Source organism: Haemaphysalis longicornis, unplaced genomic scaffold (genome assembly GCF_048455015.1).
Source record: "Haemaphysalis longicornis isolate Haplotype H1 unplaced genomic scaffold, Haemaphysalis longicornis Haplotype H1 scaffold_4, whole genome shotgun sequence".
In the NCBI taxonomy this organism is placed as follows: domain Eukaryota; kingdom Metazoa; phylum Arthropoda; class Arachnida; order Ixodida; family Ixodidae; genus Haemaphysalis; species Haemaphysalis longicornis.
The window spans coordinates 134,281,040-134,294,173 of NW_027526361.1; the positions used below are offsets into that span (position 1 = coordinate 134,281,040).

Consider the following 13,134-nt stretch of genomic DNA (forward strand, 5'->3'; position numbering starts at 1 on the left):
AATACGAAAGAACGTAAAGAACGGCTGGGTACGCAGAGATATGCAGCAGCAGTTGTCTTTACTATTGAGAAAAATATTTATTTAGCTCTAAAATGCCACATTAGACGCGTAGTCATGCGAACTATCAGTCGATTGTTCCGTCATAGCATTGGATGCACGGAATGCATGTTTCCCGCGGGGACACCTGATAGCGAGTATCTTTGTTTTAAAGAGACAGCAAGATACGATGAATGGAGGACAGGCAATACGCAAGCTGAAAACAACGCAACCAAGATATGTTGCGCGGTCACTCGCAAAGGGCTACCGCCTTACGCACATGCGAGTGCTGGGCGCTGACCAGTTGAGGGCAAACGACGGCCTGCCTGCAGCGACAGTGAGCCCGTCAAGGGCGAAGAGAGCGGAGTGTGAACTAGGACGTATGGTGGCCGGGCACTTGTACCCCAGCTGCGTTCCATCGGTCCTCTATAGCGAACAACTTTACCCAATCGGTCTGCGAGACAGTCGTTTCCTAAAGCCTCCGAAGAAGCCAGCTTCTTTTACAAGAAAGCCGAGAAGTTAGCTTCAAGCTCGTAGCGGGAACCTTTTGCCTGCAGGCGCAGCAACAGCGTGAGCGTGTAACGCGTTGAAACCCCCTACTCCCCTCCCGGCCGCACATGTTGACAAAACTGTACTTAGGACTTAATTTGGGATTCACAGGAACAAATAAAAATCCTACATAACCAAGCCAAATTAAGTGCTGTTTCCCGCGTTTTCCTAAAGAGATATTGTTATTACGCTCATATTTCGATTGTTCTATGCCTGCTAGCCCTCCGCTATCAGCCGTGTTCATCTAGTGTCCGCGGAAGTACGGCATGGCTCGCCGGAATCAAGAGTACAGAGCGGCGGAAATAGGATTGCGGAAAAAAGGGCAATGGTAATCCGAGACGAAATCAAAGATACACGATTTCAGTAGCCCCGCGTCTGCGCAGTGAAGTTAATTCTATGCGCCATTGGTAGTCGCATGCCGGCAGTCGTAACGTAAGTTGTCGGCACGGCAGACGACCGTGTCTGCCCTGCCGGCAACTTACGCTAACCAAAGCGCATCCACAACGGAAACTGATACCGGCGCTAACATTGTGTCACCTACTTAGATGAGGGGCGAAATAATAATACCGGGCTCTCAATAACCACGAAAAGCCAAGGATATAATCAGAATCGAAATAACACGTCTCTCAATAAAAGAAAACCGGGTATATGGCGTCTAATTACAATAATTATTTTATTAATTTTCAGTTCTCGCAGCTCTGTAACCGCTGCAAGCTGTTTGCGGCAAACATTGAATGGCATCACCAGGCCAATTAAAATAAATGTCTGCGGCTTAGCTCCGCTAGGCCCGGCCATGCAAGCGAAAGGAGTCGATGCACAGTTTGCGAACCAAACTATATGGCTAGTCGAACTTTCCGTACTGCGAGCTGCGAGCACACACTACCGTTGTTTCGTCAATTGGCGTAGCCGTCTTCGAAGCCGAAGGCGAGGCTTCTGTTGCCGTCTGCAAGGCTCGCCACGGCCGTGTTTCAACATTGTTCCGATGCTGAGCTCGCTGAAGTTCCCGTTCTTCATCATCATCATTTATTAAACCCTTAAAGACCTCAGAGGGGTATTACATAAGGGGGGGGGGGGAGTCATCGTAGTACATATGTGGCACAAGAAAAATACGGTTCATTCGAAAATTTATACAACAACAAATTTAATTAGAGAATTTAAGAGGAACCAAAATAATAATAAACTAAAAAAGGCAGCAGCGGAAAGTCTTGGGGATTATATGAAATTAAAGGCTAAGGTGAGATAAAAATACTTCTTTGAATTAGGCCGGATTGCGTTCACGGACAACAGAGTCTGGCAGCTTGTTCCATTCTTCGATGACACGTGGTAGGAATGACGTATTGAATGCGTTAGATGAACCATGCAATCGTTGTATGCTGATGGAATTGAACAGACAGCGTGAGCAACGGGAAGTTGTGAGCAGGAGGGAATTGCGGAGATGGTGAAAGTGATAATACAGTTTGTGGAAGAGGCAAATCTGTCCAATTTCACGTCTAATTGTCAGAGAGGGAAAAATTCGACGTTCCATCCTGCCGCTTATCGCGGTCGTTCTAAAATTTCTTGTTTAAGGTATTACCAAGCCGAGCGTCATCTGCAGTATGGTCCGACGTAGTTTGCCGCATTCGCCAGTGGGACCGCGCAGACAATTTCGGCACAGATGGGCCAGCGTTCTCGCTTCCTCCTTCACGGCGCTTCGGCGTAAAGGAGGGAGGAGCAGCAATCGCGGGGCGGCGAGTCAAGCGGTATCACTTCAAGGTTAAACTTATAAACACGCGGGGAAAGTTGCTGGACTAGGACAATGTTGCTTTTGCCATAAAACTCCAAAAATAGTCAGCGTGTAATGCTCCGCACAGTCATGTAAAAACTCTCGACATGGCCCTACGAAGAAACGGCACAGCCGGTCGCACCATCGCCAAAATGCACAATTTTTCAACATTCGGCAAACACTGGAAAACGCCTAGACTAAGGTCAGGAATTAAAAACGGAAGGACGAAACTTGTGCAGGCACTGATCATGAGCCTGATATCGCACAGCTTGGCGTTCCAAAAAATTAGCCGCACTGAAGAAAGCCAAATAAACATCATCATCAGGACAGCATATAAGGCAGCCCTAGACCTCCAAATTTTCACGATCTAAAGCCTCAACATACGGAAGAGAAAGCCGATATTCAGCGCTTGTTGCGCCGCTCAAGAGCGCTGCCAAGCCGGTCAGGGTGACCAAGCGCCAGCATTCCCAACTCCTGCGCGTGCCTGTGACGATTTTCGTGCGAGTAAACGTGCCGCTTCGTTGTCGGTACTTGTATCATCATCAATACGTTGGCGGCAAATTATAAATACGCAGCGACCCGCAAAGGTCCTTAAATATTGTCTTATAGTATTTTTGAAGAAATCAGAGAGGCCCTTCCCCTGAGAAAAAGATTTTGGACCACCCATTTCATGGAATGTAGCCACACCACCACAGAAAAAATTTGGGTAGCTTCGCGCTAGTGGCGCAAAAACTGGACAACGAGCGCAGCTGGCGGCCCACTCAGCTAGCTTGTTCTTGGTTCAGCGAAGTTTATTCGTGGTTATGCTTGGACACTAGGCCACGTTTTCTGCGTGGTTATACTTCGAGAGACTCCGTCAAGTTTTCTGGGTGGTGTCTTCCTTAGCATCTCAGAAATCAATGAACACCCGGTCACTAAAGTATGTAGGTACAATGTACGCGAGCTCGTACCTCCGGATCTCCTGCAACTCGCTGACGTCTCGCCACCGCTTCACCCGCGCGATATTCGAGATTGGACCGAAGTCGTCGCAACCGTTCTCGAGTAGGGGCGCGGCTGCTTTCGCATCGCGCTTCCTCTTCTTTGGAAGCGACACACTTCTTGTGTGCGCCCACCTCTCTCTTCGTCGCAGTCCCGGCAGTTGCACCTCACATGGATTTCGGGACTTGCCGCTGAATGTTCCCCATGACTGGCAGGCCCGGATCGTTTCGTCTGCAGGCTTTCACATCTCCGCTAAAGTGGACCGCTTTAGCACGCGCAGGAACCAGCGGCAACCGGCTTCGCGAACACGGCGTCTCTAGAGCTAACTTTTCTGTACTTTCCACGTGAGGCGCGAACGAATGCGAACCACCGGCGAGGAGAACATCACTCGAGAGTTGACGTCACGAACCCTGGGAAGAGTGTTTCCCGATCGGCAGAGTGATTGGTTCGCAGACGCTAAGCTGCCGCATGGTGAAAGGACATTCCAAAATCACAGCAGTGGAAGTTGATTCCAGATATCGCAAAAATATACACTGCAGTGGAAATGGAAGGGGAAGGGATGTTTTTGCAGTACGCTTCCGCCCCTTCAATCTGACTGAGTCTGCTAGGTAGAGCCACTGATGGAAAGGCTTGCATCTGACAGGGCTCCAATTTGAAGCTTCTGACAACGCACCAGATGCGCGAGAGAGGCTTGCGTGCGTCAAGCCGCGAGCAGAACAGCCCCCATTGCTCCTTGCCGAGCTTGTCTATGGGTTTTCGCACGTGCTTTTGTGCGCGCCGGGCAGCACGGATGTCGTCTGGCGATAACGTCGTTAAAGCACGGCGTTCTGCTCGGCGCCGATGGCTGGAAGTCGCTTGCATTCAGCGTCCGCCACAGAGCATTGCACCAACAGGTGAACGTGAACTGTTCTTACGGCAGTAGTTTTTGTTATAATCTCTACAAGCTCTTTGTGGGTTTCGATTTGGTCGCTGCAAGCCTCTAAATGAGCTCTGTGGCCATTCCAATCTATCCTAGCTGGCCGCTTTGGGTCGAAATGATCCCCCGCGGAGACCCTTGATAATGATATAGCTTTGTACATGATCGCTTCCAAGGTTTTCAAAGTCGGCGTGCCAGGTAAGAGAGCTCATGAACGAGGAAGAGGCCATTGTGACGTCCAATGCACTGGCGATCGTGCCACAAAAGAATGTCGGGGTTAGAGTGTTGCCCACCACCAGTCCTGCCTGACTGGCCATGTCCAGTAGGCGACGATCCCTCACGGTGAATTTGTCACTTGCTCAAGCAGGGTGGTGAGCATTAAAGTCGTCTGTTACCCAGTGTGGCGGCTGGATACCCGTGATTAAGGTACTAAGCCGTTTGGCGTCAAACGTGGCGCGGGGTGATACATATGCCGCGATTGCAATGAACGTTATATATTTATGTTGCACCGTAGCTGCGAAATACTCATTCGAGGAGTCCTCCGCCACAGTGTGCGATATAAAGGTGAAGTCATACCGAAGCGCAAGTAGAATCCTGCTTTGGTCTGCGCCTGAGCGGACTGAAAAATCGAGTATCCAGAAAGCCGAATTTGAGGCGACAGCCGGGACTCTGAAATAGCTATAATTGGGAAGCAGTGCTTTTGGACGAATTGCCGGAGATCTAAGAGGCGGCTACGGAGATATTGCGCGTTTCATTGTAAGACAGTATTGCTACGAATTTGATTCAGTACAGGTGCGTGTCCTCATGGACGCCTCTCAACATACGTGGGTGGAGGAGTCCCGCCCAAAGCCCGATCTTCGGCTCCTGCAGCTTCGGGCTCAGCGCAAGCAAGCTTAAGAAATTTCCGCACAGGATCCTTCGTCCAAACCGGCAGGCTTCAGTACCAGCGCCTTACCGCTGCTGCCAGACGGCACGAAAAAAGACTGTCGAGGCAGCGCTGGCTTGACTGGTGCGCCTCTCTAGGCCCATCTTCCTCAACGGCGTCTGTCTGGCGCACGTTTCGCGCCATGGAATCGGGCAGTCGCCCTCCGGATGCAGCTGCCAGCGCTTGTATTGCGTCAAACAACGATCCGGCACAATTCATCCCCGACGTTGCTCGGGCCTTGTTTCGTGCATTTGATGTTGTCCCAGTGGCCATGCCGTCTCTGTTCCCCCTGCCGAACGATGTTGGAGTACGGCCTACTCATAAAGCCGCTTTGGGAATTCAAGCACCGTTCACAGTGGCTGAATTCCTGGCAGCGATCGATCACGCTAAACAGCGGACTGCTCCGGGTCCCGACGGCATGACTTACGAGGTGTACAAGAACATCAACGACCCAGCCCTCGTGCCGCTTTTGGACTCGGTTAATCAGGTGTGGCTCTCCGGTCAACTACCTGACTCTTGGCTTCGGGCGGATATTGTTCCCATTCCAAATCCCGGGAAACCACCACATGTACTTCAGAACTTGCGCCCCATCGCCCTGACATCCACGCTGTGCAAGTTCTTAGAGCGAATACTTGCAACACGGCTTCAGTGGTGACTTGATACCTTCCCATGGTATCACCCGGCGCAAATTGGATTCAGGCCCTATCTCAGTACTGAGGATGGGTTGTAATACCTCTCATCTATGGCTTTAGTTGGAGGCCGATGCCGTCGTGTGAGATCTGTGCTCGCCATGGACATATGCAAGGGGTATGACAACGTTAGTCACGCTGCCATCCTACAAGTTCTCAATGGACTCCACCTTCCAGACAAAGTCTGCGATTTCGTCCGATACTTCCTTCAACACCGTTCTTTTTCCATCCGCATCAACGAAGCAAGTTTCGGTCACTTTACACCAGTCCGAGGCGTACCAGAAGGGTCTGTTCTCTCTCCGCTTCTTTTCAACATCGTCATGTTGCCGCTAGCTTGGCACCTTGCTTCAATCCGAGATCTATATTTCCTTATGTACGCGGATGACATTACGGTGTGGTCAGTACATCCAGACCTGTCACGACAAGCCGAGTGCCTCCAGCAAGCACCAATAGACTGCCAGAGGTGGTGCGAGTATGCGGGCCTCACTCCCTCGCAAGAGAAGACTGCTTTACTTCCCGTGGCCAACGCTTGAGGCCGCCGCCTCCTTGCTGTGTCTCCCATTTCACTGCAACTGAATGGGAACGACATCCCCACGGTTGACCGCCTTCGGGACCTAGGACTAGAAATATCGTCATCAGGGTCAGCAGCTCAGTCGCTATGATCCGCTCGACAGAAAGCCGGGTAGATGCTCCACCTCGTTCTCTGCATCTCACAGAAGTCTGGCGCGGCCTGCTGGACGATTGCCCGTCTCCTAGTGCGCGCCGCCACGGCTTGTGTATCAGGCACAGTTCCAGCACATGACGCAAGTGGACTGGGCTCGACTTGACGCCATCAACAGGGCCGCCATGTGCACCATTACTGGCCTCCCTCACATAACACCAATTTCACCACTACAAGCCGAAGCCCAGCTAAACACGCTTGATGAACTCATTCATCAGCGTCGTTCCGCACGCCTGCTGAAACGTGGGCTGGTTCCAGAGGCGGCAGCTCTCGCCGCGTACATGGGCCGGCCACCGAATAGGATGCCAGCCTTTTCCGCCGCAAGGCCGCCCTGGCTCTACCATCAGGTGACGGACAACAAGCCTCTAGCAAGGCTACGTGTCCGAACCTCTGGCCTTCATCAACCTCCGGATGCAGCCCTACTTCATGTCGGTCACTGGGCGCCTGCGACGCGGCCACAAGTCATGCAGGCTTTTGTGGACGCCGGGGAACACGACTCCCTCGTAACCACAGCCTTGGCTTGTCCCTCTCACCCAATCTTAATCCAGAGCTGCGCCTACGAGACTCTCCGACCTCTACCAAGCCTGTTGGCAGAACTTATTGCTATTCGGGATGGTCTCCAAGCACTTGCATCGACAGTAACTACCGGCGTGAAACTGGAAATTTACACGGACTCAACGACAGCGATACGTGATCTACGTCGCGTTGCGCGTAGCACCAGCATGTCGGCACGTATTCACGCGACCCTGGACACATACCCATGCCCTCTGCGTGTTTTGTGGGTTCGCCGGGACATGCTTCCTGCCCACATAGCGGCGGATCGCGCCTGTCACCGTATAGACCTATTACGGCCGCTACCACTTCTTCCAGTGTCCAATCTAGAAGAACTGCTGGTGGAAAAGGAGAACCTCCGCCGCACCACGCATGCTTTACATCCACCGCGTGGAACTGACCTCCCCAGTGGGCTCGCTCGCTGGGAGGAGGTGCTGCTGCGGAGGCTTAGAGTTGGGGTGGCCTTATCCCCAGCAGTGACCCACGCTTGGCCTGCCCACTATCATTCACCGTTTTCGGACACCTGTCCCTTTTGTACGGTCCCTGCGTCCGAAGCCGACACGAGCCACCTTCTATGGACCTGCCCTGCCCTGCAAATATCTCGCCTGCAACACCTCCGAGGCACAGGGCTCCATCCTGGGAGACCCCCTGATCTACAGCGGTGGATCTGGGGCCCTGAGTACCGGTCTCTGCTTACGTTTCTGCGTGACACAAATGTGATGTTGTACATACAGATGTTATGCCGCAAGGCAAACTCCCGCAAAAAAAGTGCCAGAAATGTAGAAGTCGTTCTTACCGCCATGCAGATAATATCGGCGAGATTAAATTAATGAGAGTAAGTACGGCTTGAGCCACTGGGGAGGAAGGACGAGTGAGGAAGTTGTGAAGGGTGTCCAGTATCATTCCCACCAAACGGAAGACATTTGTCGAGCTATGGTGCCTCCTTTGATCGCGCGACTGTTTGGATCGCCTGCGAGGTGCAGGTTTCAGCAGTTCCCGACCGAGGACCTGTGTAGGCATAGTCACGACTTGTTCTGCAGGTGCTTACTCAGGCTGAGGCGGTGATAGTGGAGAAAAATTTTGAACATCTTGCTTTGGAGACATGGGCCTCACCCAAGTCTGCTTGCTTGCCTTTCTAGCAGGGGCTGACGCATCATTGAGTAGAAAAACACGCGGCTTCTGCAATGCAGCTTCTGCCGCCATGTAGTCCATATTTTTTTAGGTTTTCAGCTTCAAGAAGGCTTTCTTTTTTTGCCACACAGAGGAATGAGAATCTGTCTATTCATGCGTCTGTCCCCACTTCTCAGGTTCTCAGTGACGCGGGCAGCATGCTCGTTATCCTCACCGCAACGAGGCATCACTGCGAAAGCCTGCAGAGGCTAGCCAGATGACCGTAACGCTGACACTTCGTGCCTGTCTTGAAGTATCATGGTACTCGTATACTCGGAACCGGGCATAGCCCAAGATTACATGTTCCGGAGTAGTCTCTGTGCAGAACAGAATTCGCACATTCCTAGATTTTTCTCCTAAGCGTCGATATGACGTAAAGGGGACCCTCTGTCAGAGTGCTTCCAGGAATGAAGACTTTGACAGGTGTACAGGAACGTCCATGATCCCCCCACTGCACAGTTCTTGGGGCGATGTTCGTAAGCTTTGACAGAAATGCCACGAACAGTCGAGAGTTTCAAGAAGCGTTCAGTAGCGGCAGCATTGCCTGTGTCCAAACCCAGGAGGTTAAGGCGGTGAGTTGGTCTAACTCACCAGCTTTGAAGGTCAACAGATGTAAAAAAAGTTAGGCGACGGCGCGTAAGGACATAAACCACAGCTTTACCGAGTGGAATCGCTGGTATGCGACGGTAGTAAATGATTACTGGAGACGCGTAGGATATATGAAGGGTAAGAGTGTACATGAAATGGAGGGCGCTAACCAGGGAAGAGTCCGGTTGGATACCCTGGACATGGGAAGTGTGAAAGGAGGGTTGTAAAGAGAACGAAAAAGGTATATAAAAGATAAGTGGAGCTTGAGGAGTGAGAAAATAAGAAGTAGAGGCAACTACAAAAACAAAACGATGGAAAATAGTAAAGCCTAAAATATAACATGTAAATAAGCCAAATTACGAATGAAACATTGCCCGCGGTGACCCCACAATCGTTCAGACACGTAGTTATTCAGAGGGGATACGGGGTGGGCCGTTCGCTTCCTGGAGCAGTAGAGCCCATGCGCGGAGTGAGCCTAGGCGAAGGTGTTCCTTAAGTTCACCCAGGCTTTGAGGCTGGCCCCGGCAATTCCATTGTGGCGTAGTGTCAGTCTCGCGTACGATGAGAGTGGAATTTAGTGGCCATGAGCTTCCAGAGTCGTGGTTAATATTTGTAGTTGGTGTACAACATCTTTAAGTCTACAGCGTGCATCACATGCTGACTCATCGATGCTGCTGCTGGAGTTGATGCTGCAAGAGTTGGAGGCAATGAAGACGTTGACACAGCAGCTGTAGCCCCACATAATTTCTCTTTTTCAGAAACCTGCTTTGAGCGCCTGCATGGTAGCAACCAAGCGCGACGGTTGACCAAATTTTCGCGCTCCGTTTGTAATGCCTGCAGACGCAGATCAATCTCTTCTAGGTCAGGTAAATTCTGTTGGGTCTCTTGAACACAGGAGAGCAGACGAGGATGACGCATTCGCATGATCTGGATGTTTGAAGTCGAACTCATAAGTGGTGTGACAGAAGCCGGATCTGCAATATCATCGTGGTCATCTTTGGGAGCTAGGAGATTGCACCGTTTTGAAAGCGAGAAGTCTGGGTGAGGAGGCGTTTGCATGGAGGTCCTATAAACTCACCGGTGACATTTTTTTGGGCTTTTGCGGCATAGGAGAGTCGTTGCTAGCATCAATAAGATAGCTGCCGTCACCCTTGGGCGTCAGAGGTAGAGACTTTTGAAGAGCAAGGTCGAACACCATGTGCGACGCCGGGTCCATTTGCTCTAGCAGGTTATGTTTAAGGAAATCCTTTTTGCGGAACCCTAGAAACCCTTTTGCGGTACGGCACACTCCGCCCGAAGAGGAGCTAGGTTAGACCTAAACGCTGCTGAGAGGTGATGTGGTTGAACTGTTTATACTCACGGACACTCCCGGGGTAATTAGCAGCCCGTGTCGGTGCCTGAGACTTTTCCCAATTGTTTTTTTTATGTTTTTGTGCGAGAAACATAAATTTTAGGGGTTTAAAGGTAGAGGGCTATCACAAGTCTTCGTGCTTAGGAAAAATGACCTAGGGTATTTTTGGTTGGCATGTTCCTTTACGTGCAACCGTATGTTCCACCGAACTTGCTCTGAAACCCGATAAAAAACTTCCCCCGGTGACCATGGTTTGTAAGCGACGTGAGTTTAACTTTATCATGCGCGGTAACACTGTTTTTTCTTGTTGCTGAGATCACGGCTGCCAGCCCACGTGTCAGTAATGACGTTGCCAATAATATCGTTTTTCCGAAGTCTTCAATTGACAACTGCGTGCTAACCAAGTATGTAGATTTCAGTAAAAACAGCCTGTTTGATTTGTACCTGACTGTTGCCCGGTCATAGTTGTTTGCACGGTATATAAAGCCTGAAAAAAGAACAATAATCACGTTGAAGCATTAGGAACGCCAACCGTTGGCCTTCTGACTGCATCGCCTCTTCTGTACCGCGAGGACCCGAATGACAAGCTCGTGTGGCATGCTAACAATGCTGCCACTTTTTCAGGGAGCCCAAGCAATCTAGCTTAGTCGGTGTTTAAAATTGTAGTGCATCAATAAATACGCGTATGTTTTGTAAGGACACTCCATTTAGTCGAAGGGAAGAGGATAAACACCCTTGAGAAGGATTTGCACATAACCACGGCGGGGAATTACTTACAGGCGATGCGATCGGACCGACAAGGCTTTCAAATAGCAGAAAACATCTGTATGAACGCTACACCCTCCATTCTCGACGTGCTGCCTCTCTGGAGATTGCAAAACTCCTGGGATAAATTCGTGTTGATATGGACAAACGTATATTGCATCACTTTCCCTAGCAACAATGCAGGGCGTACGTATTAGCTGCATTAGATTTAATTTTCCTTTTTTTGTTTTTGAAATTATCCCGAGCGAAGTAGGAGATGACACTTAAAGTATAAATCCTATTCTAAATAAAAAAAAATGGGTAGACTACTTCTAAGATGGCGGTCGGAGAGCGCCAGGTGAATAGCTGACAGTGTAAAAACTTGCAACAACCCGAAACCTGGCATAACTCCTTGCATATTTAGTGTTCGACATTCAGAGAAGTCATGCATCATTTCTGCGTTCTTATTACTATCTGCGATTCTTGTTTTATGTTGTTTCAGTCTGGGTTGAGACCTACAAGGAGGCTAGCCGGCAAGCAGTGCAATGATGAAGTACATCACCATGGTCGTGAAACCTGGCGGCTGGCAATCGATGACGGAAGAACACAACTGACTGCGCGGTGTTACGCTTTTTTCCTAAAATAAAATGTCAACATCCGCGTCATTCTAACCCATAAAATAACATATCTCACGTCTTTACACCAATTATACCTCCTTAGATGTGTTCACCTGGAAATAAAAATAAATTGCTTCAACCATATTGCCCAAATTTTCTTTGCCGTGAGATTTATTGTGTGGCATATTCGTCTAAAGCCAGTTCAGTTCGTATTACGATTGCCACTATCAGCCACAGCGTTACTCCTGGAGTTATCATGCTTAAGGTAAAGCGGCAGTTTTTAACTAAGTAAAATCAAATCCAAAAGGATACTCACACGGCATGCTACTTTCACATACGACACGCGGGTGGTCGTACCTTCACAAATCGTAGTTAAACATTAAATGATTATATAAATTTTATAGACGCAGCATTTATTTCCCTCCGAACCTGCCAGTAGTCACTCCGCTGAAATGTATCGTGTCTGTTTATGACGTACAAGCCTCAAACGGCCGCGTTGGCCGTGGGCTATGGGCGTGCCACCTATCGTGCTCGCAACTTCGACTGCATTCAGTTCAAACAGCACCAACTGCACCCTCGGAGTGTCGCGGGTAGTTTAAAGCGGGGTGCTGTGCGTGGCTTCGATACATGTTTTTTGTAAGGCGGGGTGACGTGAGCACGGAGCAAGCAAGATTATGTAATGGGGGCGAAATGGACCATTGCGGCGGGCGCGTGCGAGCGACCACATGACGTAACAATGAACTACGATGTTTCGTGGCTGTGACGCCGAGCGAGAGGGAAGCAGCACATGATGCACGATGTGACAATAGCGACAACTTATCTGGGGGTGCACAATTAAATGTCCAAACAGCTGCCGCTACCTTAACCTAAACCAAGGGCTTATGACGTTATCTGATCGGCCTAGAAAACGTCGTTTCTCCTCATATCTTGTTCTTGCTCCGTGGACGAGAGGACCGGCTGTAATCTGGGTTTTCTAGGACACAAATGAAGTATATCAGGGAGTGAATCACACAGATTGTCTATCGTATTCACACAGCCTTTATGCCTAAAAAGTCGGCAGAAACTCGGAGAATTATCTTCTAACGCTTAACATTTTTACGCCGCTTATCTACGTCATGCGTTTTATACGGACAGATTTGGCTATTAGTGCACAAATAGTCTTAATACTTTTGTTGTTTTTAGGCTCTACTTACTTCCTTTTCTTCAATGATGTAATTTCCCCGATCACAGCATTTGAGTGCCATTAGTTCGCCAAGTATGCATTTTTCCACTTGTTTGAAGCCCAGTGCAGCGTAGGTCCGTCTTTGCGATATTTTTAGTCGGCTTTTTGTCGTTTTTTTCTAGGCTTTTATTTTAGTTTCCGTTTTATGGATAACATATTGTTTTGAAGTTAATTTTTGATTTTGTTGGTTCACTTTTGCAATTTTTTGTATTTCTGTACTGTCTGGTGTTTCAAAATTCCGTTCGACCGATTACCTCCATTTACACTATTATAAGGAATAAACATGTTACTTCGGACAATTGTGCATTTCTGTG

At 49.6% G+C, this 13,134-nt stretch overlaps 1 long non-coding RNA gene across 1 annotated transcript in view; it reads left to right on the forward strand.

Moving 5' to 3' along the window:
* Nucleotides 1–11,751, forward strand: part of LOC144180583 (uncharacterized) — a 29,204-nt gene extending 17,453 nt beyond the window's left edge. The window contains exon 3 of the long non-coding RNA XR_013324460.1: nt 11,484–11,751. This is a non-coding gene — a long non-coding RNA (uncharacterized LOC144180583). The remainder of the gene's footprint in view (nt 1–11,483) is intronic.
* Nucleotides 11,752–13,134: the final 1,383 nt, after the last annotated feature.